This window comes from Artemia franciscana, chromosome 14 (genome assembly GCF_032884065.1).
Source record: "Artemia franciscana chromosome 14, ASM3288406v1, whole genome shotgun sequence".
NCBI classification, from domain to species: domain Eukaryota; kingdom Metazoa; phylum Arthropoda; class Branchiopoda; order Anostraca; family Artemiidae; genus Artemia; species Artemia franciscana.
This window is the reverse complement of record NC_088876.1, coordinates 5,462,432-5,478,230: the sequence shown is the minus strand read 5'-3', so window position 1 is coordinate 5,478,230 and position 15,799 is coordinate 5,462,432. Positions and strand designations below refer to the sequence as shown.

The window sequence follows — 15,799 nt, the reverse complement described above, 5'->3', positions numbered from 1 at the left end:
AGTACGAACCAGTTGGCTACATCAAATACTCAATCAAGAAGCCAATTAAGCTCAGATATTCAGCGCGCATTTTAATTTGAAATTTCCTCCTATGGCTGTTTTCTTCGCGTGGTTTAAATTTTAAATACGGTGATGGCATCTGTCCTATATTCTGCACTGTTTGTGTACTACTGCCACCGTTAGGCAGCGCTATTCCCTTTCATTAATTTGTAGCATTTCTAGAGGTAGAAAATTGGGATTTTACTTTTCTTTTATTACCATTTAAAAATCAAGACTAGGATGAAAAAATGTGTCATAGTTTATTGAAAATGTGTCTTACTCGTCGATTATGACATCATTTCGTCTGTATGTGTCATTGCGTCACACAACATAAAATTGTGTCATTTTGACACAATAGGCGTCAATTTGAAACAGGGCTTCCACTTCTCATGTTTTTCCATGAGATCTCATGTTTTCGGAAGATTTCTCATGCGAAATAATTTTGTCTCATGTTCTCAAGTTTTTCTCATGTTTTTAGAGATATTCAGGTTTTTCTTCTCATATTTACCTTCATTCGATATAATCTCCCGACTTCTGTTGATTTGAGCTCTGTCCAACTTGACGTTTATGATCTTTTGCAATTTTCGGGCAAACTGCAAAATATATCTTCATTGTCCGTAGGGAATTTCATTTCCGCGAACCTTAATTAATCAATTTGTCGGCAGTTTGTCCCGTGACTCACCATTGTTGTGTTCAAAAAAGGGTTGATTTGATTCTCAGTTTATAACTTCATCTGATCTGACCAGTTCAGGTTCACTGGATAATTTGTGTACAATAAGGACGTTCTTTACCTTACGCGAAAGGATTTTTTTAAGGGTAAGTACTAAGTTTACTGGAACTGGACAGTTAAACATCCCTGCACGTGTCCAACCCAAGAAGTAGGCCATTGACCTCTCCTAGGGGGTAGGCGGCTTTTATACTTCTATTATCTGTTTCTTTACCAAAATAACATGTTTTAACTTGAAAACAGTTCTTAACCTGTTGCCAGTTCAAGAATGCTATCGTACAAATTTGAATACACTATTCTCATGGATCTTATAGACATTTGGTATTTGCCAGACTAATAGCCTAGTCTATATCAAAATAAAGATTTCGAGTGCTGGTAAAATCGGCTTCACAATATAGGAGGATGGCTTTTAAGATGTGGGCCAGAGCTAGCAAAATCAAATCTGTTTTCAAAGGGACAAATCTGTTTTTAAAGTGCCGATGTGTTTAAATTTTATGTCACTGTGTTCAAAGTGTATTATTTTACTTTTCTAAGTGTGTTATTTTGTTCTGTTTTGGTGAGACCGGAAATCGAGAAAAACGGATAGAATGGAGGGATCGGTGCATCAAGAACCCGATCAAACTGACTTTTAAATAAAATTTTGCTCGGTCCGATAGTCGTGGGGGAGTGGAGGAAGGGGGAATCCGGAATATTGAGGCATGCATAAGTTTTGAACGGGTGACCGGGGGGTACAACCCCCCTCATCTTTTTCCAGAATTCCCCAAAATTCCAGAAACCTGAAAATTCAAAAGCCCCCTTTTTCCGGATTATTTTGATATACTTTCGGACCGGTTCATATTCCAGATGACAGGAAGAAGACGTCAAAGAATAATCTGGAAGCCCAGACTCCAGAAGTTTCGGGAGGTGAAGACCGGACTTAAGACTCTAAAACATATTTTAGATTCTACTTTGTTCTGTCTCTCTATTACTGACATTTTTACCGCCAATACAAGTTGTATTGGTGGTATTATACAGCTGGTATGTAAGACAAAAAAGCTGTTTTTTCCCTACATATGTTTTTTTTTTGTTCGCTGGTGACTTCTTTAACCCATTTTCGGGCTCATTAGTGGCTAGTTTTTCCTCATCATTGTAGACTCCCCAAAACTTGTTCGGGAGGCAGGTTCTAGTAAGAAGTAAGCGGGATGTGGTAAATAGATAAGACCAAGAATCTCCCTTGTAGGTGCAACACCAAGCCCCAGTGAGTAAAAACCAGACACTACTAGGAGTGCAGAATACTTGCCTATTAGTTGAGAGCTGAGTTTAAATAGAAATGAGAGATATAGTGATATGCTGCCAAGTTTGGGTTTCGTTTGAACACTGAATTCAAATTTTTAATTTTTATTTTAAACTAGCTGTTGGGGTGGCGCTTCGCGCCACCCCAACACCTAGTTAGTGGGGGCGCTTCGCGCCCCCCCCCAAGCCCCCCTGCGTGCATAAGTCGTTACGCGCCATAATAGTTACGCGCCATTGTAGTTGTGTCCCTATGTCCCACCTGTGAATATAGATATATATATATATATGGTTTTAACTACGTAAAACTTGCGAATATACAACATTCTTTGCTGTCCCATTGTCTTTGCATATAAATAGATTGTCAGGTTATCCCCCTGTTTCCCCCGGTGTCCCCGTTGTAGTTGTGTCCCTGTGTCCCGGTCGTCATTTATATTCCCTGTGTCCCGGGTCCCGGTCATCATTTGTATCCCGGTGTCCCGGTCTGTATATACATTCGTTTTTTAGTTTTGTTTTTCTCCTTTATTTTTTTCCTTTTTTTTTCTTTTTTAGCTTATTTAGATTTTTAGATTTTTTAGTTTTTTTTATTAGTTTTTAGTTTTTATTTCTTTTTAGTTTTTTTGTCCCGGTCGTCATTTATATCCCCCTGTTTCCCCCGGTGTCCCCGTTGTAGTTGTGTCCCTGTGTCCCGGTCGTTATTTATATTCCCTGTGTCCCGGTCGTCATTTGTATCCCGGTGTACCGGTCTGTATATACATTCGTTTTTTAGTTTTGTTTTTCTCCTTTATTTTTTTCCTTTTTTTTTCTTTTTTAGTTTATTTAGATTTTTAGATTTTTTAGTTTTTTTATTAGTTTTTAGTTTTTTTTTCTTTTTAGTTTTTTTGTAGTTTTTACCTTCTTTTTAGTTTTGTTAATTTTTTTTTTTTACTTGTGTCCTGGTCGTCATTTATACTCCCTGTGTCCCGGTGCTTTGTTGATTGCTAATCGAACATTCCTTTTGTCCTGGTCGCTTTCTCTTTGAGTGTCGTCATTTATTTTTTTCTTTTTTAGTTCTTTTAGTTTTTACCTTTTTTAGTTTTTTTTTAGTTTTTAGTTTTTTTAGTTTTTTACCTTTTTTTAGTTTTTTAGCTTTTTTTATTAGTTTTTAGTTTTTTTGCCTTTTTTTTTAGTTTTTTGTCCTGGTCGCTTTCTCTTTGAGTGTCGTCATTTATTAGTTTTTTCCTTTTTTTTTTAGTTTTTTATTGGTTTTTACCTTTATTTTAGCTTATTTTTCAGTTTTTTCCTTTTTTTTAGTTTTTTACATTTTTTTAGTTTTTTTATTAGTTTTTAGTTTTTTTTTGTAGTTTTTGCCTTTTTTTAGTTTTTTCAGTTTTTTTTTTAGTTTTTTATTGGTTTTTACCTTTATAGTTTTTTATTTTTTTTATTAGTTTTTAGTTTTGACGTCACCTAATCCAGTTTTTTCAGGTGACGTCACCTGACACATCCATCCACACATCCACAGACAGACAACTTATTTTTATATATATAGATATACATACAATTCCACAACCACTCGGATTACATCTACCTCATCCCAGCTGACTATATTATCAGCCAGGAACATTCCTCAATGACCAGGCTTAGACATTAGCCAAAGCCGATCCTTTTCATGCTCAGAGGTAGACGTTTCCACTCATCATCGTGGTTTGTGGAAGCGTCGGTTTCCCAGCGAAACCTAAGCAATCATACTACAGAAATGATCCTGTGAAGTATGATCTTAATTATTACAAGTCCCTACGCTGTTCTTATACAAGAATGACTCAAACGATTGTTCCTCTTTTATTGATATACTGTAAGAACCCTATGCACAAAACGAAAGTAAAAAAGTCTATATAATATTTTTCCATTGTTCCAAAATATTAATTATAAGCTTAAAAAGGTTTTGCGCTAAAATTTAATGAAAATATTGCTAAATTTGATTTTTGATCCAAAAATTGATTCCTTTGCGAGGGACTAGAAACTCACCGAAATAGAATCAAAAAGATAATAAATTAGTCTACCTGCTAACATGCGATTATTGTTAATGAATGCAATCTGACTGATGCTAGGGTCACGATAGCTTAATAAAAGTAATCTTGATTGATGGGTAAATGCGAACTATGAACGCAGTTCGAAACGCAAAGTGAAGATGGAAGTACGATAATTTACGACCTCAAAGTGGAGATGAAATTGATTTTTTTTTTTTTCAATGAAGAAGAAAAAACCAACAGCGTTTTGGTTAGTCTTTCATGGCGATAAGTAGCTCTTACTTAACGTTCTTGCTCAGTAGGGTCGCCAGCGTAGAGGGAAGTGGTTGACAGCGCAGTCAGTCTTCTTCAAGTAGCCTGTCCAGGGCTATGGATGGGGCCTCTTGAAAACTAGTTCAATTCTGAACTAGTTTTCAAGGTTACAACATATAAACTAATCGGATTATCTTTTAACATTGTTCATGATCTGAGCTAGCTACTGCTTTGAATTAAATGTGTTGTTACGAAGTAACTTGCAATTACTGAAACAAGTCTTGCGAATTGGGACTGAAATTTTTTGGAGGATTATTTATTGTGGAATTGGCAAATTGCAGGCCCTCTTTGTAAAAGTGCACTACTCAGTGATACGCAGGAAACTCTTTTAGGCCGACTTTACACAGCTTGGATGCAATAGTGAAGCTCGGTCCTCACTTAAAGATAAGTCTTTTTGCTATGTTTATTGACTTCTAAAAATAAGATACTGTTAATGATGCAGCGTTTCAAGCAGTTTGATGTTGCGCTAGCTAAATTCAAGAACTACCCCATATGGCCTGTGAGAATTATGCAAATAGGAAAGGATTCGCGCGGAAAGCCCACTTATCTGGTCTTTTGTTACGGTAGTCACGATGAATTTAGGTTAATAGATGCGAATCTTCAAGAATACAACCCTAAAACGATAGATTCATCCGCACATGCTATTAAAAAAGTAATCGTGGAACTTGATAATACCCCTGAAAATTATGAAACTCTTTCTAAGACTTTCTTGGCCCTGAAAGCAATTGATAAATTAGGGTCTAACTCAGTTTCTTCAAGTATCGCCCCAATTTACGACAAATTAGTTGCAACTGAAGCCCAGCTGGAGAAGACAAAAAGTGAACTACTGGAAAATATTACAAAGAAAGTGACTGAAAAGTTCAATGACCGAAGGTCACTGAAAGAGGCTACTGAACTGATAGTCAGCCAGGTTTATGATTCAGTCACGCTCGAGTTTAACCCAAAGTTTGCAAAAATTGAGCAGGCTCTAAGTAGTCTGATAAACTGAAAATTTAGAGGAGAGAATTAGTCGAATAGAAAAAAAGCTTGATCATTATGATCAAGGGTCCTTGCTTGATAGTCTTGTATTTCATGGGGTAAAGTGTTGCCTGGTGTAGACACTCCTACGGCAATGACTCGCATTATAAATAGCCAAATGTCTGTGACAGACCTCTCATCTTCTGATTTGATTAATGTATACCGTCTCCGAGTGAATAATCCGACTACACAGCATGAAGAAAGTTCTATTAGAGTTGCTCCGATTGTCGTTAAATTTTCTGGCAAAGATGAAGTCCAAAGATTGTTTAAAGCAAAAGCTAGACTTGGTTCAACTGGTGTTTTTGTATCGGAGTCTCTAACAAAACGTCGCCGGGACATTTTGAACGCAGCGAAAGACAAGTATGGTCAGCGAAATGTTTGGTCAGATTTTGGCAAAGCCTAGTGTAGGGTCAGCAGTCAAGAAAATCCGTTCTATTACCGACTGTATTTAGTCTCATATGCTATGATTAGTGTTTTTGGCATTTGTTTATTTTGTTTTAATGTTTTCTGCTTGTATTTTCTTCTTTTCTTTTTTTTGCTTTTATGTGTATTTTTTCTTTCCTGCTATTTTTTTTTGTATTTAGAGAGATTTGTTTTGGTTCGAGATTTCATTTACTCTCGCTGCGTCTATTAATTGATGATTTAATGAGCCGACCTTTTCTCGTTGGACAGGTTTTGTCGGCATAAATAGCAACTGATTGCAATGAATTAAATAAAAACAATAAAAAGCAACCTTGTATGAATTAAATAAAAAAAAAACAGTTTTTTTTAAACTGAAAGTAAGGAGCGACATTAAAACTTAAAACAAACAGAAATTACTCCGTATATGAAATGGGTTGTCCCCTCCTCAACGCTTCCCTCTTTATACTAAAGTTTTTAATTGTTTTAAAAAGTAGAACTGTGGCAAAGAGTCAAATTTTAGCGTAAAGAGCGAGGGATTGCGGAGGGGACAACCCATTTCATATACGGAGTAATTTCTGTTCGTTTTAAGTTTTAATGTCACTCCTTACTTTTAGTTAAAAAAAACTAGTTTTTTTTTATTTAATTTCTGAACATTTTTGAATTAATGCATGTTTGATTTTGGCTTTCCGCGCATAAATTATTAAAATGAAATTTGCATATTAATTCTTTTTTTGGCTAAATGGCTTTCTCTTAGTTTTGATCAGACGATTTTGAGAAATAAGGGGTGGGGAAGGAGGCTTAGTTGCCTTCCAATTTTACGGTTACTTAAAAAGGCAGCTAGAACTTTTAATTTTTAACGAACGTTTTTATTAGTAAAACATACACCTATCTTTTATATTCTTATATTTTTATTATGTATATGAGGGGGTTTGTCCCCTCGTTAATACTTCACTCTTTACGCTCAATCTTAAGTTTTGTCCCAATTCTTTAAGAATGACCCCTGAATCAGAAAGGCCGCAGAATAAATAGTAAAAATTACTAAAAATACTTAAGCATAAAGAGCGAGGTATTTATCTCCTCCTAAACACCTCGCTCTTTATGCTTAAGTATTTTTAAAACCCCTCATATGCATAATAATCTCTGATCATTTTAAGTTTTAATGCTACTCCTTACTTTCAATTGAAAATAAACTTTTTCATGTTTATTTTTTCATTGTTTTTTAACAGTAATGCTAGAAAATCCCGCGCCCTTTTCATTGAATTTCTCTTCCACCATGACATATCCCTCCAAGGAAAGATCCTCCCACATAGTCCCCTCCCCTCAACCCCACCCCCAAACCAAAAAAATCCCCCATGAAAACGTCTGTACACTTCTCAATAACCATTACTGTATGTGAACACTGGTCAAAGTTTGTAACTAGCAGCCCCTCCCCCAGGAGCTGTGGGGGAGTAAGTCATCCCCAAATACATAGTTATTATGGTTTTCGACTATGCGGAACAAAATGGCTATCTCAAAATTTTGATCCGTTGACTTTGAGAAAAAATGATTGTGGGAGGGGGCCTAGGTGCCCTCCAATATTTTGGTCACTTTTTTGGTTGGTTCATTTCCGTTAGAATGAACTTTTCATTTCCCTCTTGCAAAATTGTAGGACCACTTGGTCGATACGATGACCCCTGGAAAAAAAATAAATAAATAAACACGCACCCGTGATCTGTCTTCTGGTAAGAAATACAAAATTCCACGTTTTTGTAGATAGGTCTTTGAAATTTTTGCTATAGGGTTCTCTCATACGCTGAATGCGATGGTGTGATTTTCGTTAAGATTCTATGACTTTTAAGGGTGTTTCCCCCTAATTTCCAAAATAAGGCAAATTTTCTCAGGCTCGTAACTTTCGATGACAAAGAATAAATTTGATGAAATTTAAATATATAAAATCAGCATGAAAATATGATTTTTTGATGCATATTTTAGCATCAAAATTCCGTTTTTTAGAGTTTCGTTTACTATTGAGCCGGGTCACTCCTTACTACAGTTCGTTACCACGAACTGTTTGACCAAGTTAGATTTAAATAATTGAGAAACAATGCTTATGTTCAATGTTCGCAGTTAAACCCCACGGAAGCCGATTTACTGAGTTTATGTGCCTGGAACCGCCACCTAACCACGTGTTATGAGGATGTGTTGCAATTTCTCTGTGATTCTCAAGGTAAAGTTAGTTTATTGGTATATGTGAAAGTTTTTTAAGTCAAGAACACTCTTTCTCATTGTACTCTTTTCCAGATTATAATTTGGAGATTAAAAACCGGACGTCACTTTATAGAGGGGGAATTGCGTGTTTGATTTCTAAGTCGTTGACATACCAAGTAAGAAATGATATTGATGATTGGATAGAGGGTAAGTTGGAAAGTCTTAGTCTGGAATTAGATATGGGAAGTAGTAAATTTTTGATTAGTGTTGTGTATAAACCACCAAGTGTTAGCTGGGAGGAATTTGAACGTGGGTTTGATCACCTTGCGCGTGTGGTGTCTCGGACAGGTTTAGATTTTATTTATATGGGTGATTTCAACTTTGATCTGCTTACATTGAATGGAGTGAATTTTGATTTTTTTTAATTTAATGGTTGATCATGATCTTTTTCCCCTAGTGAATATTCCAACACGTGTTACGGGTCATTCAGCCACTCTCATTGATAATATTTTTGTTGGTTCTAAGTATTTGGACCGTAGTTATGTCGATATGGTTCTAAACCCTTGTTCGGACCATTTCCCAGTTGTTGGAGCGGTATCTTTTGGCCGAATAAAAAGAAATAAAATACAAAAAGTGAAGACTAGGTCGTTAAAAAAGTGAATTTACAGAGGTTTGGCAAAGAATTGAGTACCATTGATTTTAGTGATATTATGAATATGAAAGATGACGCTTCTGGTGCATTTGATCGTATGATTGGGGTCGTACAGCCAATTTATGATAAGACTTGCCCAGTGAAATTCTTGAAACCACGTAAGCGTGAGCCAAGGAAGCCCTGGATAACTATTAAAATTCTTAAAGTGTCAGATTTAAGAAATCAAGCGTATGTGGAGTATTTAAATAGTGAATGTGCCAAGAAACTGGAAGAATTCAAAATAATACGCAATAAAGTAAACTCGATGAGAAGAAAAGCTAAAAAAGAATACTTTGCAAACCAATCGAGTTTAAATAAGGATAATATTAAAGGAATTTGAAGAGTTATTAATGACCTATCGGGAAAGAAGAAAGAAGCTCCACCTAATTCGCTACTGATTCAAGGAGAACTTGTTAATGATGAAATAGGTATCATGAATAAATTTGCTGAGTTTTTTTCAAGTGTTGGGCAAAATGTACAGGCGCATGGGTTAGTGAACTTTAATAACGACTTATTGAAAGATGAATTTGTGGATAATAGAGGAATTAGAAATGAAATTGAATTTCAGCTTTTTACTGGAGATGAAATTCTGAAGGTTGTGACAAACAATCAAATCGAATTCAGCAGGAACAGATGGCATTAATCTGAAAACTTTTAAGTCGGTGATGAGTTACTTAATGCCATTTCTTGTCCATATAACCAATTTTTCCCTCCAAACCGGTATATTCCCTGATGCGCTTAAAAGGGCAAAAGTAATCCCCCTTCACAAAGGTGGTTCTAAGCTAGAAATTTTAAATTATAGACCTATATCAATCCTGATCAGATCTTAATGAAATTTAATATTTAGAAGGATCTTGTGCTTTAAAGCTCTTATTTTAAATTCCGACCAGATCCTGTGTCATTGGAGGGAGTTGGAGGGGGAAACCGGAATTCTTGAAAAACGTTAAAATTGGGATACTTTTATCTTACGAATGGGTGATCGGATCTTAATGAAACTTTATATATAGAATAATCTTATGTCTCAGATGTTCCATTTTCGACTCGAATTGGATCTGGGGACATAGGGGGTTGGAGGAGGGAAAAAGAAATCTTGGAAAACGCTTAGAGTGGAGAGATTGGGATGAAATTTGATGGGAAGAATAAGCACAAGTTCTAGATACATGATTGACATAATTGGAACGGATCCATTCTCTTTGGAGGAGCTAGGGGGTGTTAATTTGGAAAATTAGAAAAATTGAGGTATTTTTAACTTAAGAACGGGTGACCGGATCTTAGTGAAATTTGATATTTAGAAGGAATTCATGTCTCAGAGCTCTTATTTCAAATCCTGACCAGATCTGTTGACATTGGGGGGAGTTGGAGAGGGAAATAAAAAATTTTGGAAAACGCTTAGAGTGGAGGAATCGGAATGAAGCTTGGTGGATAGAATAAGCAAATGTTGTAGATACGTGATTGACGTAACCGTACTGGATTCGCGCTCTTTGGGGGATTTGGGGGGAGGGGTTCAGTGCTTTGGCGAGTTTGATGCTTCTGGACAAGCTAGGACGATGAAAATTGGTAGGCGTGTCAGGGAGCTGAACAAATTGACTCGATAAAGTCGTTTTCCCAGATTCGACCATCTGGGGGCTAAAGGGAGAGGAAAAATTAGAAAAAATGAGGTAATTATAACTTACGAGTGGGTGATCGGATCTTAATGAATTTTGATATTTAGAAGGACATCGTGACTCAGAGCTCTTATTTTAAATCTCGACCGGCATTAAGCCTCTGATTTTCCTTTTAAATCAATCTATTGATTTTTAGAAATTTCTTAGACCTTATACCTTATGAGCTCTTGGCTCTTAGCTCTTCTGGCCTCATCACAAGTGCCATATGAGCTCTTAGCTCTTGTTGTATTTTTGTTTCGTATTTTGTTTTTGTATTGTTTTGTAAAAAAAAGTATTTGTTTTTGGTGTGCCGAAACCAAGATAGGAATGAGCGATTTAAAACGATAAACGGGTAGAAAAATTAGAAGAGTGTGACAAAATTGGTTTACTATTAAATTAGAAGTCTAGAGATAATCATAGTTTCTTTTTCGGCATTCGCATGAGCCTTAGGCTAACACATGTTTAAATAAAAAAAAAAAGTTTTTTAAATGCGAGAAAGGAGCGACATTAAAACTTAAAACGAACAGAAATTACTCCGTATATGAAAGGGGCTTTTCTTCCTCAACGCGTCCCTCTGTACGCTAAAGTTAAAACCTAAAACAAACAGGAATTATTCAAATAAATAAAAAAAACAAGTTTTTTAAAATGAAAGTAAGGAGCGACATTAAAACTTAAAACGAACAGAAATTACTCCGTATATGAAAGGGGATTTTCTTCCTCAACGCGTCCCTCTGTACGCTAAAGTTTGACTCTTTTTCTTAGCTCTACTTTTTAAAAAAAGGAAAAAACTTTAGCGTAAAGAGCCGGGCGTTGAGGAAGAAAAGCCCCTTTCATATAGGGAGTAATTTCTGTTCGTTTTAAGTTTTAATGTCGCTCCTTACTTTCATTTAAAAAAGCTTGTTTTTTTATTTAATTTCTGGACGTTTTTTAATTCATGCATATTTTGGTCTTGGCTCTCCGCATATAAATAATTATAACGAAATTTGCATATTAATTTTCTTTTTGTCTAAATGGCTTTCTCATAGTTTTAATCGGAAGATTTTGAGAAAAAAGGAGAGAGGGAGGAAGCCTAGCTGCCCTCTAATTTTTTGATTACTTAAAAAGGCAACTAGAACTTTTAATTGTTTTACGAACATTTTCATTAGTAAAAAAATATTCGTAATTTACGAATTAACTTACGTAACGAACTTCTATGTTCGTATATTCTTATCGCTTAGGCCTATATGAAGGAGTTTACCCCTCGTCGATACCTCACTCTTTACACTAAAGCTTAAATTCTGTCCCAATTCCTAAAGAATGACCCTTGAATCACAAAGTCCGTAAAATAAATAGCTGAAATTACTAAAAATACTTTGCGTAAAGAGCGAGGTATTACGAGGAGGTAAACCCCTGATATGCGCAATGATTTCTCCTCGTTTTAAGTTTTAATGCTGCTCCTCACTTTCAGTAGAAAAAATTTCTCATATTTTATTTTTTATTTTATTTTTTCCTTGTTTTTTTAAATAATGCAAAAAAAATCCTGCGCCCCCTTCATTGAAAGTTTCTTCCCCCATGAGAAGTTTTTCCATGGAAAGATCCTCCCGCGTAACTCCCCCCCCCCCACATCAACTCTCCCTCCCAAACCAAAAAGAAATCCCCCTGAAAACGTCCGTACATTTCCCAGTAATCATTACTATATGTAAACACAGGTCAAAGTTTGTAACTTGCAACCCCTCCCAGGGAGACTGCGGGGTAGTAAGTCGTCCCCAAAGACATAGTTATTAGGTTTTTTGACTATGGTGAATAAAATGGCTATCTCAGAATTTTGATCCGGTGACTTTTGGGAAAAAATGAGCGTGGGAGGGGGCCTAGGTGCTCTCCAATTTTTTTGGTCACTTATAAAGGGTACTAGAACTTTTAATTTCCGTTAGAATGAGCCCTCCTGCGACATTCTAGGACGACTGGGTCGATACGATCACCCCTCGAAAAATAAAAAAATAAAAAAAATAAACACGCATCCGTGATTTGTCTTCTGGCAAAAAATGCGAAATTCCACATTTTTGTAGATAGGAGCTTGAAACTTCTACAATAAGGTTCTCTGATACGCTAAATCTGGTGGTGTGATTTTCCTTAAGATTGTATGACTTTTAGGGGGTGTTTTCCCCTATTTTCTAAAATGAGGCAAATTTTCTCTGGCTCATAACTCTTGATAAGTCAGACTAATCTCGATGAAAGTTATATATTTGAAATCAGCATTAAAATGCGATTTTTTTTATGTAGCCATTGGTATCAAAATTCCATTTTTTAGAGTTTTTTTTTTTTTTTAGAGCGGATCCGTTCTAATTATGTCAATCACGTATCTAAGACTTCTGCTTATTTTTCCCACCAAGTTTCATCCTGATCCCTCCAATCTAAGCGTTTTCCATGATTTTAGGCCCCTCCCCCAAACTCCCCCCAATGTCACCAGATCTGGTCGGGATTCAAAATAAGAGCTTTGAGACACGATATCCTTCTAAATATCAAATTTCATTGAGATCCGATCACCCGTTCGTAAGTTAAAAATACTTCATTTTTTCTAATTTTTCAGAATTACCCCCCCCCCCCCCCCTCAACTACCCCAAAGAGAGCGGATCCGTTTCGGTTATGTCAATCATGTATCTAAGACTCGTGCTTATTTTTCCCACCAAGTTTCATCCCGATCCCTCCACTCTAAATTTTTTTCAAGATTTTAGGTTTCCCCCTCCCAGCTCCAACCCCCCCCCCCCCCCAATGTCACCAGATGCGGTCGGGATTTAAAATAAGAGCTCTGAGACACGATATCCTTCTAAACATCAAATTTCATTAAGATCTGATCAACCGTTCGTAAGTTAAAAATACTTCATTTTTTCTATTTTTTCCGAATTAACCGCCCCCCACTCCCCCCAGATGGTCAAATCGGGAAAACGACTATTTCTAATTTAATCTCGTCTGGTCCCTGATACGCCTGCCAAATTTCATCGATCCTAGCTTACTTGGAAGTGCCTAAAGTAGCAAAACCGGGACCAATAGAAAGACAGACCGACAGAATTTGCGATTGCTATATGTCACTTGGTTAATACAAAGTGTCATAAAAACTGAGACCGCTTAGTACTGCCTTACATTCTGTAGTGTTAAGTAAGTTCTGATTTTTTTAAAATATTAATTAAGTCTTAGTTTTATGCTAATTCCAAGGTTGACCATTCATTGGTTAGAATTATGTATTAATGCTTGCTGATAAACCACCATAATTATTACATTAATGGAACTTATGCTCCATTAGAAAAAATATAAATCAAAAATTTTAACAGCAGAGGTTTGTAACAAGTGTATTACACTTGTTACAAACAGTGGGGGGGGGGGAATCTTGAAAGGAGCACGGTCTTGGTGAAAATTGTACAATCAAATTCAAGGGATGTGGAAACCCTAGAAAATAGGTTTCATCCTTAAAGATAGTTATGGATAGCATGGCCATCCTAGCCAAGTGGATTGATGCGCTGGATTTAAGATCCTTTGTCTGAGAGGGCAAGGGTTCGAATCCTAGTGTACTTAATTATTTGGTTTGAAACGGGGGTCAGTGGTGTGACTCTGTAAGCTCAGCCAGAGTCGACCCAGCTCTAAATGGATACCTGGACAAATCTGGGGAAGGTAAACAGGAAAGGTGTGCGAAAGAACAGGATGGTTGGGCCCCAGCCCCGCATTCCACTTCTTATGAAGGGCCAAGAAACGGAGATCAGCACAGTTGGTAGGGACTGTAAAGTCCAATGCCGCATTCTTTACCTTTTTTTTTAATGGATAGCATCTAACAAGTAACGCGCATGACAATTCGCCTAAGCCTGGAGGAAAACAAGCATGTATTTAACAGGTAGGCTCAATTTAAATTAAGTTGCATTCAAAAGTTGTCTGAACTTTACTATATGAGTGAAGTTTGGTGGATTTCTCGAGTCATTATGTTATTGTCTTCCAGGCGCAATTCCAGGTGGCTGAGAAACTTAGGGTTAAATTCTTAATGTGGGCTTTTTTCTATCTTGTAAAATAGTGGAGTTAAGTTTGCAAAACCTGAACAATGACTTGGGAAGGTGTTTTGAAGCATCTATTCCCACCTCTTCGTCCTCAAAAGGGAAGTGCCTTTCGATGAACTTACACTTTGTGTTAGAAAGGCAAATTTTCAAGAATAGATCCAAAGCACACACAGGGTCCAAGCAAATTGTTTGAAACCTCTCAAATTCGGCTAATTCAGGAAGTTTTACAAAATTTGGAATTATGTGTCTTTATTTCGGAGAGAATTCTAGGTGGATCAAAACTCTTCCCAAATCATTGGAATTGTTGTATTGAAACTAACATCCAAATAAAAGCAAACTCAAGCCTAAATCAAGCAAAAAAAGTTTTTTTTTCCAAGGTTGAGACGGGTATGGACAGGTGCAAATTTTGGGCATAGCTTTAGACTCCCTTTTTCTCGTTTTGGCCCAGTACGTCTATGCCTGTCATTAGTTCTATTTCTGCCTTCAACATTCCTCAGTATGTTTTGATTACTTTTGTATTAGATTTCAACTATAATCAAAACCCGCAACGCATCGCCAGCTCCTGTGTGAAAATTACAGTTACAAGAGAATTTGAATTTAAAAAAGAAGAAGAAACATGGTATGCAATTACAAAATCTATTGCTCATTTTTTGCATGGTCATGAAATAGCTTTTGTTTTGCTTTTCTGGCTAGTCAGAGCATAGATTCTTTACTTCTTTAAGAGTAATGAAAATTAAAAATGGAGCAACTTTTATAAGCAGACGAACGATTGAAATTCCTGTCGGCAAAGCTGTATCCTGGGAGGTTACGGGGTTTGAGCACCCATCCACCCTGATGTTTTGACTGATTCGTAAAACCCTAACAAAATGTATGTAAACAAATTTCTTATGTGTTTTTGGAAGTTTTTTAGATACTTGTGTATTATAAAATACACACTCGAGAACTTGTATCGCGGTTTATGAGACATTACCAGGTTTTCATGGTGGATATACCAGACAATTAGATTCGGCTTACTGGAAAAATACATTGTAGCTATATCTTAATTAAATATTTAGTTGGTATTTTGGTTAGATTAGGCTAGTTTAGGTTATGTATTTAATAGAATGCGCTCTGGGCGCCCCCCCCCCCTTTCACAATTCTTTGTTGTAGTTCTCACAATTTTGCTAATAAAGTAGTATATTCTCATTGTATTTCTTTATATTTCATTATCATTAACCAAACTTTACTTCTCGAGTGTGTATTATATAATACATGAGTATCGTTTTTTAATTTGCGCGCCTCCCCGAACAAAAATCCTGGATGCACCCTTACTTGTTGGTAATTGTATTTTTTCCTCATATAATTGGTAAATATCCATAACTAGAGAAAACTGATTATTATCGTATAAAAATAAATTGAAGATGTAAAACCAACCAAAAAGCCTAGAAAGCTCTGTAAAAAGAGCATAAGTCACCATATCTCAGGGTCACGGTGTCGAACGCAGCGTTCCA

General features: G+C 36.3%; 1 long non-coding RNA gene and 1 other non-coding gene across 2 annotated transcripts in view; both read right to left on the bottom strand.

The window, feature by feature from the left end:
- The window catches only part of LOC136035224 (uncharacterized), a 92,722-nt gene that overhangs the window by 24,918 nt on the left and 52,005 nt on the right, over positions 1 to 15,799 (bottom strand). The window lies entirely within an intron of this gene.
- LOC136035922 (small nucleolar RNA U3) lies at positions 3,583 to 3,793 on the bottom strand. Its single transcript, XR_010619568.1, has one exon. It is a non-coding gene; the product is annotated as a small nucleolar RNA U3 (small nucleolar RNA).